The sequence below is a fragment of the Cibotium barometz genome, chromosome 37 (genome assembly GCF_041138505.1).
Source record: "Cibotium barometz isolate CiBa-2024 chromosome 37, ASM4113850v1, whole genome shotgun sequence".
In the NCBI taxonomy this organism is placed as follows: Eukaryota; Viridiplantae; Streptophyta; class Polypodiopsida; order Cyatheales; family Cibotiaceae; genus Cibotium; species Cibotium barometz.
Window position 1 is genome coordinate 44,581,813 of NC_141082.1, and position 15,163 is coordinate 44,596,975.

Below are 15,163 nucleotides of genomic sequence, written 5' to 3' on the forward strand. Positions count from 1 at the left end.
TGAGGCTATTAAATGCAAATCCACATGCATGGATTAAGTGCCTGTGTACATATGGGATGTATGGCGTGTGGAGGGTTTTGCTTTTAAGGGCGTCGCCAGGTGTTAAGGGTTGACGGTATTGGCTCTGAGCTTGTTACAAGCCTGTTCGTAATATGGTTGGATTGAGGTGGTTTTAGCTGTTTGGTCGCCTTGAATTGTGTGCACATCCAAGAAATGAGTGGACACTTGCAGATTGCATTTGGAAAGTGTGGAAAGTGGGGAGCAATTAATATTGGTGTTGCCTTTGCTTTGGTGTGAAAAGGAGAATAAGGTGGCCATCTTAGGCAAAATAAAAAATATATATATAATATTAAGTGGCCAGAAAGGCAAAGTGAACGTGGAGGGTTGAGTGGCTGCCAGAGCTGGCGATGCACGTGAAGGAAGCGTGGAGCTCGCAAGGAGTCGGGCAGCCTGCAGAAGAAAAAGGGGTGTACGCCGCCTGGGCGAGGGTGGTGAGGGGACCAGGGAAAAAGAATGAGGGCCGCCTCGTGGAAGAGCTGCGCTGTGGGCGACTGAGGAGCTGACTGGTGGCAAGGGCTCTAGTGGGTAGCGGCTAGCGTGCGCAAAGGTAAGGCGTGTTTTTTTTACATATACTAGGGGGGAAAACTCTCTGCACAGCTGCAAGATAAGTAGGGATCAGCTGAACAGAGGAGCTGCCAGCGCAAGAGAAGAGAAGCGCTGTGTGGGGAAGGAAAAAGGTGGAAAAAAAGGGCGGCAGGGGCTCTCTGGCCGGCAGAAAGACAGAGATAAAGAAAGAAACTGCCGGAGTCGGCAGCTGACGTAGAAGCGGGGAGCGCAGAGTGAAGAGTGCCTTGCAAAAGGGCAACAAATCAGACGAGTAAGCAAAAGGCAGTGAGTCATCTGTGCAAGAGAGAAGCCGCCTTGTGGTTTTGTGTGGACGGGCTGCAGGATCATAAGCACAATAAACAAAGTGCCATCTTGGAGGCCGATTGGGATCATGAGTACGGGCTGCGCAAGGATGGCCACGTCGGAGGTCTGCAGAGAGTGTAAAGGAGTCACTTGGGTGTGCAGAAGGGGGCAGTCGGTGTGTGACATGATCACCTACAACCAGAAAGGGTCATCTTGAACTATTGTGTGGCTGGTATACAGAGTTTAAGGCGACAACAGTACGTAGAAAGATTCCGACTATGGCTGAGAGACTGTGGCTGCCTTGGTCACGTAAAGAACACAATGGTTGTAATAGTCATGTTTGTGAAGGTGCAGCGCTCAGGGGCTGAACAGAGGGCTTTTATCTCCTGGCAATAGGCTGGCTGCAGCTATACGTGATAAAGCTCATACTCACTCTCCCTTTCCTGCTTATTGATGGGCTGGTAATACTGCGGGGAGAGGAGCAGGAGTGTGGAGCGCAGCCGTGAAGACTGGCTGGCACAAAAGGTGGCTTTGGGTAGCAAGTTCAGATGGGAGGTGTGGTAAAAACTTGTACAAAGTGATGGTGCTTGGCTGACTCAAAGATCAATGTCTTTTAGAGATCAATGGGCCACAATGTTTTGGTTTTTCTTGGATTTTGGAACCATATGATGGTTGGTTTTGTCATGTATATGAGGTGTCTATGTTGGCTTTGATTTTATAGTTTTGTTGGATGTTGAGCCTCTGATGCTCCATGATGGCCATGTAAATCTTTCATGTGAATACCATGAGGTGACTTTCTGGAATGCAAATCCATATGAGATCATGAGACAAGCCATGTTAATGTCAGTTTATTATATGTATCATGTGTCCAATATTGGCTTTGAGGATGCACATGTATAGTTGGGTACTCGATCTTGATGGTACCAATTTCTGCTTGTGGTGCCCGTTGAAGAATTATATGTTGTGTTTCTTTACTGGGATTTTGGATGTAACTCTCACAGCCAGACACCCAGTGTGTTCTCGGCTAGACCGCACACGTCACGACAGCTTTGGTGAACCCGACGTGAAACCGCTGGGGTGAGAGTACGTAGAGATGGCCAGCAAAATGGAGCATTTATATGCAGAGATGAAAGAGCTTGAAGAGCGGTTGAGGAAGATTGAAGAAGAAAAGCGAATTCAGGAAGCGGTGGAAATTGCGGTGCAATTGGTATATGACAGGGTCAATATATTTGATGGTTACGATCCAGAAAGCTATCTAAGGTGTTACGAGACAGAGATGAAGAATCAAGGGGTTCCTGAAAACATGATGATTGCATCTTTTGCATACCTTGTAAGTCCTGATTTAAAAGATGAAGTGCTGGAACTAGCAGAGTATCACTCCAAACGATGGAGTGATTTTGCAGATGCACTTATTTATGCGAGTTCTAGGTATAATGTGAGCTGTGATAGTGTTCCAGCAACAATCAGAGCCAATTTAGAAGCGGTTGTTGATGCATGTCTTATGGAGGACAATCATTTGCTATTCAAGGCTGATACAGAGATTGTGGAGGCTGTTTATGCTAAATTGGGACTGCAAAAAGCCATTAGTGAGCAACAAGGCCTTCACAGTGCAAAAAGGGATGCTTTGCTACAGCCTCATAAAGATGCAATGGGTGAACTCTGCAAGTATAATCTGTCTTCCTTGTTTGAGGGTGCAGACATACAAGGTCCTATGATCATACCAAATGATGTGTGTATGCCTATGCTTGAGGAGACACTTGATTCAGAGAGCTTCAGGACAGGTGCTCAAGACCCAATACACGAGGAAGAGGACATCGCAAATAGCTTCCTCTTGGGCTGTGAAGCAATGATTGCAGAGTTTGAAGATCTAAGACAAGAAGAAGATGCTATCATTACTGCATTCTTATCTGGTTATGATGCTTATAAGCAGGATGATGTACATGAATATGCAGACGGGCCACAAGTATGTGTGATTGATTTAGAGGGGGTGAGTGATATGGGTGATTCTAACAGTGATGTTGCTTCTGAGGCTGGTTGCCAAGGTTCTTTGGATTTGGGTTATTCTGGAATGCTAACAAGGTGTTCCAACAATAAACAGGGTGATGCTATGTCATCAGTGTTAGGGTTACCTTGCAACCACATTTGTGAGCAACAATCTCGAGCTTGGAAGCCTGTTTATGATGATGATTTGGAGAGGGAAATTGAATCTGTTTTTTTGAATCATACAGGGTTCAATGACATACAGATTCAAGGGTACTCGGGTGAGGGACCCATAAATCTAAGCCCATCTACAGACAGGTATCAAGAAATACTGGGAGATAACATGCAGGATATGCAAAGTGTGGTCACAGAGCCTCAAGAGGCTGCATATGAGCAACCAAATGGATATAGCTATGGGGGTATGAATGTTCATGATAATCAACATGTGGGATTGCAAGATGATAATGGCTTCAATGCAATTGATCCTGGATTGGATGCTATCTTAGATGATGCATTGGATGATTTCATGGTATATAATAGATCCCCATCAGCTTTGGGCTCTTCTATGCTTGATGCTAGTCAACTGTTGGTTGCAAGTGAGGATATGCAGGTGTTATGTAAGCCAAATGATTGTGATGAGATTGATTCAGAGCTAGAGGCTATTCTCAGTGATGCCTTGTTGGACTTTGTATGTGTTGATGCTTTTCCGTCTTTGGATGAGAAGAATGAATGTTTGTCAGTGGGTGAGCTGGATCCGGGCAAGGTAGATTTGGATGGGATGTTACCAAGTGTGTATTCTATGTTGTTAATGCAGCTGCTACTTGGTGTGGCCATACAATATGTGGTGCAAAGGCTTCAAACATGGCCTGAGGAAAATTTTGAAGCAAATCATTTTGAAGAGTATCCCACTTTGAATGATGAGGGTAATTATGCATATGCAGAGAATCTAAGTGAGGACAGGGCTTCATATGAGCAAAGGATATGGCACATATGCCAAAAGCGATTGGTATTTGATCCAGGTGGGAAAGCAGAACCATTCAGATGTGATTGCTAAGATACAGGACCTGTGTGGCACATACCAGAGGATGTGCAGGTTTAGAGGGGGTGGATGTCGTGCCACAGCACGTCTATGGTGTGAAACCATGCATGTGAGGCTATTAAATGCAAATCCACATGCATGGATTAAGTGCCTGTGTACATATGGGATGTATGGCGTGTGGAGGGTTTTGCTTTTAAGGGCGTCGCCAGGTGTTAAGGGTTGACGGTATTGGCTCTGAGCTTGTTACAAGCCTGTTCGTAATATGGTTGGATTGAGGTGGTTTTAGCTGTTTGGTCGCCTTGAATTGTGTGCACATCCAAGAAATGAGTGGACACTTGCAGATTGCATTTGGAAAGTGTGGAAAGTGGGGAGCAATTAATATTGGTGTTGCCTTTGCTTTGGTGTGAAAAGGAGAATAAGGTGGCCATCTTAGGCAAAATAAAAAATATATATATAATATTAAGTGGCCAGAAAGGCAAAGTGAACGTGGAGGGTTGAGTGGCTGCCAGAGCTGGCGATGCACGTGAAGGAAGCGTGGAGCTCGCAAGGAGTCGGGCAGCCTGCAGAAGAAAAAGGGGTGTACGCCGCCTGGGCGAGGGTGGTGAGGGGACCACGGAAAAAGAATGAGGGCCACCTCGTGGAAGAGCTGCGCTGTGGGCGACTGAGGAGCTGACTGGTGGCAAGGGCTCTAGTGGGTAGTGGCTAGCGTGCGCAAAGGTAAGGCATGTTTTTTTTACATATACTAGGGGGGAAAACTCTCTGCTTAGCTGCAAGATAAGTAGGGATCAGCTGAACAGAGGAGCTGCCAGCGCAAGAGAAGAGAAGCGCTGTGTGGGGAAGGAAAAAGGTGGAAAAAAAGGGCGGCAGGGGCTCTCTGGCCGGCAGCAAGACAGAGATAAAGAAAGAAACTGCCGGAGTCGGCAGCTGACGTAGAAGCGGGGAGCGCAGAGTGAAGAGTGCCTTGCAAAAGGGCAACAAATCAGACGAGTAAGCAAAAGGCAGTGAGTCATCTGTGCAAGAGAGAAGCCGCCTTGTCGTTTTGTGTGGACGGGCTGCAGGATCATAAGCACAATAAACAAAGTGCCGTCTTGGAGGCCGATTGGGATCATGAGTACGGGCTGCGCAAGGATGGCCACGTCGGAGGTCTGCAGAGAGTGTAAAGGAGTCACTTGGGTGTGCAGAAGGGGGCAGTCGGTGTGTGACATGATCACCTACAGCCAGAAAGGGTCATCTTGAACTATTGTGTGGCTGGTATACAGAGTTTAAGGCGACAACAGTACGTAGAAAGATTCCGACTATGGCTGAGAGACTGTGGCTGCCTTGGTCACGTAAAGAACACAATGGTTGTAATAGTCATGTTTGTGAAGGTGCAGCGCTCAGGGGCTGAACAGAGGGCTTTTATCTCCTGGCAATAGGCTGGCTGCAGCTATACGTGATAAAGCTCATACTCACTCTCCCTTTCCTGCTTATTGATGGGCTGGTAATACTGCGGGGAGAGGAGCAGGAGTGTGGAGCGCAGCCGTGAAGACTGGCTGGCACAAAAGGTGGCTTCGGGTAGCAAGTTCAGATGGGAGGTGTGGTAAAAACTTGTACAAAGTGATGGTGCTTGGCTGACTCAAAGATCGATGTCTTTCAGAGATCAATGGGCCACAATGTTTTGGTTTTTCTTGGATTTTGGAACCATATGATGGTTGGTTTTGTCATGTATATGAGGTGTCTATGTTGGCTTTGATTTTATAGTTTTGTTGGATGTTGAGCCTCTGATGCTCCATGATGGCCATGTAAATCTTTCATGTGAATACCATGAGGTGACTTTCTGGAATGCAAATCCATATGAGATGAGACAAGCCATGTTAATGTCAGTTTATTATATGTATCATGTGTCCAATATTGGCTTTGAGGATGCACATGTATAGTTGGGTACTCGATCTTGATGGTACCAGTTTCTGCTTGTGGTGCCCCTTGAAGAATTATATGTTGTGTTTCTTTACTGGGATTTTGGATGTAACTCTCACAGCCAGACACCCAGTGTGTTCCCGGCTAGACCGCACACGTCACGACAGCGCGCCTCATGATTCTGACAAAATGAGATTTTTGTCAACTTAACTTTGTGATCAGATTTATGACTAATTAATTTTTGAGATTTATTTCTTAAACAATTAAATATTTCATCATAACTCTTGAAAACAAGATTCACTCTGATAATTTTATTAACCAATATTCACAACCACGAAAACAATTTGGAATCTTTTGCAAAACATCATTTATTTATCAAAAGTTTTTGATATACACATAGAGCATCTCAGCTCCAAAAGTCACTACCTCAATCGCATAAGCGTAAAAAGGTGATACTGTGATGGAGACATGCTATGATATACACGATTCATCATTGATAAAACGGTGTAGTAATTCTTCTCCTAGGAATAAAGCGGCTCAGAAGTCTAAAAATTTGACAAGAAATTCTAAAATTCGAGGGTGAATGATTATAGAGTTGGACATAATGAATAACTCCTAGCCTTATCAAGATCATGGCTAGCGAGATATTCTCTCTGAGTCTCTATCGCTGATTGGTATTGACGTTAAGATTAGGAAAGTATAGATTCTCAAAGTGACAAGCGAGATATTCTCTCTGAGCCTCTATCGTTGTGATTGGTATTGACGTTAAGATTAGGAAAGTATAGATTCTCAAAGTGACGAGCGAGATATTCTCTCTGATTCTCTATCGCTGATTGGTATTGAAGTTAAGATCAGGAAAGTATAGATTAGGAGCAAGTATCACTCTCTGCTTTCTCAGGTTGTTGTAGCGGAGTTGATGAGATTTTGGAAGGCAAAGGCAATCATATCCTAACTGTGGGAAAGTCCAAGAATGCTAGACAGATTTGGGGTATCCATCTAAAAATCCAGTTCAATTTATGAGTTTTCAATTTATGAGTTCGTTTCAAACATAATCTTAGCAAGTGAAAACATTATTTCCCAGATTTACTTTAAAATTTTAGGTAATTTGTGCTGTTGTTTCATAAGTTTACAACAGCTCTCTCATACCACCTATGAGACCTCTCTGCCCCCTCTCCATGCACCAGATTCCCGATTGTTAGAAGCACAGCGAAACTAGCTTCCACATGCGCGGGGCAAGGTTTCCCACTTGGGGCCTCGCCCACGAATGTCCGAACACGAGACTAATTTGGTGGTCATTCAAAAACCGAAACCGGGAAAAATCCACTTGCCCACCGAAAAACAGGGACGATTCCACCTTTTTGATTTTCTTAACGAGTTTTCTAGCGGGGTCAAGAGAACTAAACTATCCTTCACCTGATTAAACCAGATAGAAGTAAAACTATTACAGACTTAACTTGAAGAAATCAACGCTTTGTTCCTAACGGAAATCAGGCACAATCGTTGTCGAATCATTTGAGAAAGTCTTCAGGTTTTTATTTTACTACTCAAATTCTAAGCGTATTCTTATTATTTCAATTTCATTTATTAAAACTCCACTGATTCCACCCCCATCCCCGGCCCATGGGTCCACCAACCACCACTGGGACTCAGTAGAACTAGACAATTACTCACCCACCCATAATTGAATGCCTTTCTTAACTTTTGCTTTTGAATACAGATACGCACACACTCCTCTTTAAAACTTTAACTTATAAAACAATCCATTGACAAACAGTTATTGGTTACAGATGTCATAACTCAAAATTTCCATCCAGTCTCTTGTTTCTAAAAAAAAACAGTATCACTCTAGACTCTCCGTTGACCAGCTAGTGAGACGAGATCCAGTAACATATTACAATAATCCTTTCGTCCATCATACATATCTTCCACGACATACGCATGGGTGTCCTAGGCACCGCGAGCACGTGCATCGCCTGGTGAGAACCCAGAAACCTCCTTAGGTATCTTGGCACTTCACTCAGGGACTACTTCGTCGGCCCTCATCCATCGCAATACCAAAAGCACACCATTTTAACTGTACCAAGGCTACAGGCTTTGCCACACGTGAGCTATCCTTTGAACACTCCCCGTGCCAGCTATTGCAATCAAACTTCCCTTAGAAAAACATATACCAAATGCCCCCTCCTCCAGCATTCAGGCATAAGACAGTCCTTTAAGAAAGCAGGGTTTCTATGCAAGTTTTCAGTTTTATTTTCTTTTGAATACAATGAGTATATCTTGAATTAGTATCCCCAAAACTTCATGATTGCAATATTGAATTTCAAAACAGAATTCCTTGAATTCTGTAACCTTATCCTGAGATTAATTCGAAGGGTCTCAAACTTAGTTTCAAATTTGGCAGGAGATTTGAGTGTATTTCTCTGAACTGGTCACATCTTCTTTCCTCGAAACTGACCTCAAAACTGACGAAAGAGTTTTGGTCTTGGTCATAGTCTGATTCAAGGTTCGAGTTTGATAAGATTTTTCCTGAAGAACTATCTTTCTCAAAAAGGTTTGATAATTCAGTTACTAATTTATTAAATTCCTTTCTTTGAATATTCACTGAATTGATTTCTAAATTAGTTATCAATTCCAATGAGGAATAAATTAATCATTTATCTGAACATTTTGATCTCAAAAGATTTCCTGAATTTTCTTTTTACAATCCGTGTGAGTAGTATAAAACGATAGAAATTTCTCTCCTAGAGTATTTACTTTTTCATTTATCAAATACTCATAGAAATTAAACATAGAATTGAAGAGAATTATAATTTTAATATAAAAATTCTTTATGCATAAAAATCAACTTCAATGGGAATAAAACTTTTATATAAAAGAAAATCCTTTTATGCATTTATTTATGCATAAAAATCAATTTAAATGAAAATAACACTTTTATAATTAAAAAGTTCCATTATGCATCTTTCTATGCATAGAAATTAAATTCAATGAAAATAATACTTTTATAATAAAAAAATTTCATTATGCATCTTTCTATGCATAGAAATTGAATTCAATGAAAATAAAAAATAATTTCCATTATGCATAGAAATTAAATTCAATGAAAATAACACTTTTATAATAAAACAATTTTCATTATGCATCTTTCTATGCATAGAAATTAAATTCAATGAAAATAACACTTTTATAATTAAAAACATTTCATTATGCATCTTTCTAATTAATTTTAATAATTAATATTAGTGATATCCATGCATATTCATAGGTGAATATGTACATGGAGTAAATTAGAATATTTCTTTTAGAATGCACAAACGGTGGGAATTACTCTTTCAGAATAACATAAAAACAAACTTTCTTTTCCACAAGATTCTGGAAACTTTTGCCATAACCTCCTTTGTATGGCTGACCATTTCTCAATTTTATCATTCTATTTTCGACTTGAATTAACCCAATCTAGATGTATAGGACTCTAATCTACTCAATTTTTTAAAAAACAAGAGAGTAAACAATAAGAAAAATTTAATTAATCATTTAACTAATCTTTCTAGGATTAAGAGAGGCTAAATTGTAAAGAAGAGAAGGGGGTGGCTTTTTCATCAAGGCATAGCATTAGAATTTACTTCAATCAATAAGAAAATTAAGAAAACCATAGATTTAAAATTAAAAAGTAAGAAAAGTTAGCTTACATGGAGTTGTAAGTTTTCCTTTGGCTTGAGGGATTGAGGGTTCTACTTTTGTTTGAAGCAAGAGTGGCCACCAATTACTTTAGAGAGGAGTAAGCCAAAAACAATTGAATTATCAAGAAAATTCAATGTAAATGGCTCTCGGGGTAGGAGTAGAGTAACACTGCATAAACACCATTAGGCTTTTACAAAGGGGGAAGCTTCTATTTATAGGAAAAAGTGAACCTCAAACCAAGCAAACTGATTCTAGAATTTTCCAGATCGGTTTGGTCAATTTTTGACCATTTTTGGGTCAGTTCAGCTTACTTTTTGGAACAAGACTTGAAATAGGAGAGAGGAGAGATGAAATATCTCATTTAATTGATTTAAAATTGGGGGTAATCATGACCTCCTTCATGAGGGGAGATCCCCACCCTGAGGTGTCAAAATTTAGTTTTTTTTATGTTTTCTTTGGTCCTTAGTCCACTCTTCATCTTATGTGAGCATTTACTCATTTTTGGGGGGTTTTTCTTTTATTCTTCAATTTATCTCCTCCCTACATTGGATTAATCTTATTGGTCCATCAGAACCTTAATCCAAAATTTTCAGAAAATCTAGACCCTTAGGCTAAGGTCTTTTGAGTAGATTATAATTTATTTCTAATGCACCTTAGGAATTTCTTTTTAAACTTCTATTTCGGGGAAATTTATTTTAATAAGAAAGGATATTTTTCCATCTAAAGATATCTAAGAATTGAATTATCTCTCTCTAGAACATTTTCTCTCTCTAGGTCAAAACACAGGTAGTAAAAACAAGATCTTTTATTATTCTGAAAAGGGGATTGATTTTACAGGGGAAGAAACTGGACATCTTGAGGGGATGGGGAGGAATCTTACATCCTCTCCCACTTGAAAAATGTGAGATGTCCTCGTCTCGCAAAACTGGGGATAATCCCGCATCAGTTCGGCTTCTCCTAGATCGCGTCTTCAAAAGGATAGAACTTCCATTTGACTAATAATTCTCTTAGAATTCTATTCCTCAGAACCTTCTCTCGAATATCAAGGATTTCTTCAGGTTGGAGTTTCATCAGTCCTTGGGTTGAAGAAGTTAAGAGTTCATTATCATTAAGCACATGATTCGGGCTCGGTAAATACTTCTTAAGTAGGCTGACATGAAATGCATTATGTACTTTGAGAGAAGGAGGCAAAAGAAGTTCATAGGCTAAGTCGCCTACTTTCTTTGTAATCAGATATGGCCCACAGTATCTCGGGGATAACTTCTTGTACTTCGAAGGAGATAGAGAACTTCTTTTCGGGCATACTCGAATGAAGACCATGTCTGCTTCTTTGTATTTTCTATTTGAGCTCTTCTTATCTTCATACTGCTTCTGTCTATCCTTGGCAGCTTTTATGTCCTTACGCATTGATTGCGTCTGCTGCTCCATGTCGTCAAGCATCTGTCTAGACATCTTGACCCTAATCAATGGGTCGGACCAAGTTAATGGTGTTAGGCAGTCTTGTCCATAGAGAGCTTTGAAAGGGCTCATCCGGTTACTTCGGTGATAAGAAGCATTGTAGGCAAACTCGACTAGGTGCAGATAGCTTAGCCACTTCTTGGGTTCCCTACTACCACAACATGACTGAAGTATATCTTTGATTACTTGGTTCACCCTTTCTGATAGACCATCGGTCTCGGGGTGGTAAGATGTACTGAGATCCAAGAAAGTTCCTAGTGCTTCGAAGAATGCAGTCCAGAATCTTGTCGTGGATTTCGGATCTCGATCACTTACTATTCTCCTGGGTAGGCCATGCAATCTCTGAAGATTTCCTTGAGGAACACTCTGGCCACAGGGCCAATGTAGTCTTTGACCCAGTAGGTAATGTCTCCACAACTTCAGGGCATAGACTACTAAAAGTAGCTCCACGTCGTGGACAGCATAATTTCTCTCATGCGTTCTGAGTTTTCGGGATTCATAGGCCACTGCATGACCTTCTTGCATGAGCGCACCTCCCAGGGCAAAACCATTAGCATCAGTTTACTACCTCAAAGTGTAGAGAGAAATCTGGCAACTTCAGAACAGGATTGGTTACCAAGGTAGTCTTTAGCTTATCAAAAGCGCTCTGACACCTAGCACACCATTGAAACGGGGTATTCTTCTTGAGAAGATTAGTCAAGGGGGAAGCTATGAGAGCATACTTATGTATAAAAATTCTATACCAACCAGTTAATCCCAACCAGTTAATCCCAAGAATTCCCTGACTTCTTTCACTATCTTTGGTTTAGGCCAATCTATGACTGCTTGAACTTTTGCGGAATTTGGAGAAATTTCGTCTTTGGATACCAGGAAGCCCAAGTATTCAACATGGTCGGTAGAGAAAGTGCATTTGCTCTTTTTTGCAAAGAGTTGGTGCTTCCTTAGAATCTCAAGAACTTTACGGACGTGAGCTTCATGGTCAGCTACATTCTTTGAGTAAATCAGAATATCATCAAAGAAAACAAGAACAAAATAGAAAATATATAAATTTTCATCTATAAGTATGGAAGTAACCCTGATTTTACCTCATTTCTCATCTTTCATTTCTCTCTCACACCTCCAAGAGCATGGCTCACACCAAGCAAACTGCTAGGAGAGTCTGGCTCCCCAAGGTGGGACATGGAGTACCCCCCATCTAACCACCACGGCAGCAACATCTCAAGCATAGGTGGAGGCCTGGCATTGTGGCTCTTCATGAGATTAGGAAATACCAAAAGACAGTGAACCTACTCTTACTGAAGCTCTCCTTCCAATGTGTGGTGCAAGAGATCATGCAAGATCTGCAAGACCGTCGTGATAGGAGGTTTTGGGTTCACACGGCATCAAGCCCACTACCTACGCAGTGGACAGGCAAATCTTTGGAGGCACTCCAAGAGGCTGCAGAGGCATACCTAGTGGACATTTTTGGTGACACGGTGTTTGCAACTATCCATGTGAAGAGGGTCATCAGTGAAAAGGACATGCAGTTGGTGCACGCATCGGTGGAGAGGGTCATCAATGAAAAGGACATGCAATTGGTGCACGCATGCAACGGTGGAGAGATCCTCCGAGCCAAGATCTTTAGTTTTATTTTTTGTATATCTCACATGAATGTAATTCTCAGAAGCTATGTAAAGCTCGATGTATATCTTTAAAAAAATTTATCTTCTCTTATGTTGCAAATAAGTCTCTTTTAATTTGAGTTTATATAATTTATTGATTTATATGCATCTTCGAATGGATACAATTTCGATTTGAGTTACGTATGTAATTTGAATTTATTTGCTTGATTCAACTAATAAAATACATTACAAGACACATATTAAACAGAAAACTCTGCAACCCAAATTTCCATTCATAGCATAAAAATTTACTTAGTCAATCAAAACATAGTCATCAAAGTTACATAATCATCATAGCTATATCCTAGGCTTCTTACTACTAGTCTCTCTAAACTCTGAAGCCGCCTTGATGGTGGCTGGAATCAAAACATGGAACCCTTCAAGCTCTATCCTGATGATGGTGGGATCCTGTACCCCCGCAACAATGCCACAGGCCACCATCGACGAATATAAAGGCCCTAACCTTTGAGTCGAGAACAAGTAAAGTAACTTTTGATTTAGTCGGAATAAGTTTGAATGCAGCACCCTTTGTAAGTGCTTTAATCTTCAAAAAGTTCTCTGCATACCCTGGAGGAGAGCAAGTCTTGTGGAAGACTATTACATCATTAGAAAGTTTGCCAATGTACTCCTTGAGTGTAGAGTCCTGAACCCTTCCTTGGCCCCCAGATCTTCCATGTAAGATTCCTCCCCAGCTTCTCAAGATGTCCAGCATCTTCCCCTATAATCAATTCCCTCTTTAGACATATAAATGATCTTGTTTCTACCTAGAGAGAGAAAATATTCTAGAGAGAGAATATTCAAATATTGAATATTTTTGGATGGAAAAATATCCCTTCTTATTAAAATAAGCTCCCCCGAAATAGAAGTTCAAAAAGATTTTCATCAGAAGGTGCATTAGAAATTAAGTATAATCTGTTCAAGAGGCCTTATCCTAGGGGTCCATATTTTTGAAAAATTCCAAATTAAGGTTTTGAAGGGCCAATCAAATTCATCCAAATGTGTGGAGAAGATAAATAGAAGAAATAAAGAAAATCACCCCCAAAAATGAGTAAATACTCACATAAGATGAAGAGTGGACTAAGGACCAAAGGAAAAGCTTAAAAAATGGATTTTTGACACCTCGCAATGGGGATTCTCCCTCATGAATGAGTACTTCACACGTGCAATTGAGTTTTAAATCTTCAAAAATTGATATATTTTATCTCTCCTCTCTCCTAATTCAAGAAAGTAAGCTAAACTGACCTAAAAATGGTCAAAAATTGACCAAACTGATCTTGAAAATTCTAGAATCAGTTTGCTTGGTTAGAGGCTCACTTTTTCCTATAATTAGAAGCCTCCCCCTTTGGTGAAGCTTAATAGTATTTTTTGCACTGTTACCCTACTTCTCCCAAGATCCAAAAACTGTGAATTCACTCATAATTCATTAGTTTTTTACCTTCCCTCTTCTAAATATTGGTGGCCACTCTTGTTTCAAACAAGAGTAGATCCCTCAAACCATCAAGCCAAAGGAAAGCTCTCAAATTCTCCTTGTAAGTTGGAGATTCTTCTCTTTTTTAATTTATTTTATGGTTTTTTATGATTTTTATCTTCTTTAAAGTGAATAATGATGTTATGCCTCATTGAAAAGGCATTCCCCTCTCTTCTTTAGTAAATCCAACCCTTCTTTATCCTAGATGAATGATTAATGGAAAAAATCAAGTTTTTCATAAAGTTTCTCTTAAATAAGTGGAAATTGTTTACATTAGAATGATTTAAAGACTCTTGGTAAAATTCTAATTAATTTTAGAGAGTAAAAATTTAAAAATGGTCAGCCATACAAAGGAGGTTATGGCAAAATTTTCTAAAATTGTGAAAAATAATTTTTACTTCTTTTTATTCATAAAGAGTGATTCCCATCATATATGTATTCTTAAAGTGTTATTTTTCATCCTAGGTATAGAAAAAAGCATAATAAAAATATTTTATTTAAAAAAGTGTTACTTTCTTTAGAATTAAATTCTATGCATAGAAGGAAGCATATTGAAATTTTATTTTTATTATAAGAGTGTTATTTTCATCATAAATGGATTTCTATGCATAAATATATTGATAAAAGATTTTTTTAAAATATTAAAAGTGTGATTTTCATCATAAATGATTTTTATGCATAAATGGATGCATAAAAAAATTTATATATTAAAAGTGTGATTTTTATCATAAATGATTTTTATGCATAAAAGAAAATTTTTTATATTAAAAGAGTGATTTTCATCATAAATGATTTGTATGCAAAAATATATGTATAAAAGATTTTTTTATATTAAAAGTGTGATTTTCATCATAAATGATTTTTATGCATAAATGGATGCAAAAAAGAAAATTTTTTATATTAAAAGAGTGATTTTCATCATAAATGATTTGTATGCATAAACATATGCATAAAAGATTTTTTTTATATTAAAAGTGTGATTTTCATCATAAATGATTTTTATGCATAAATGGATGGATAAAAGAAATTATTTTATATAAAAGAGTGATTTTCATCAATTTTGATTTTATG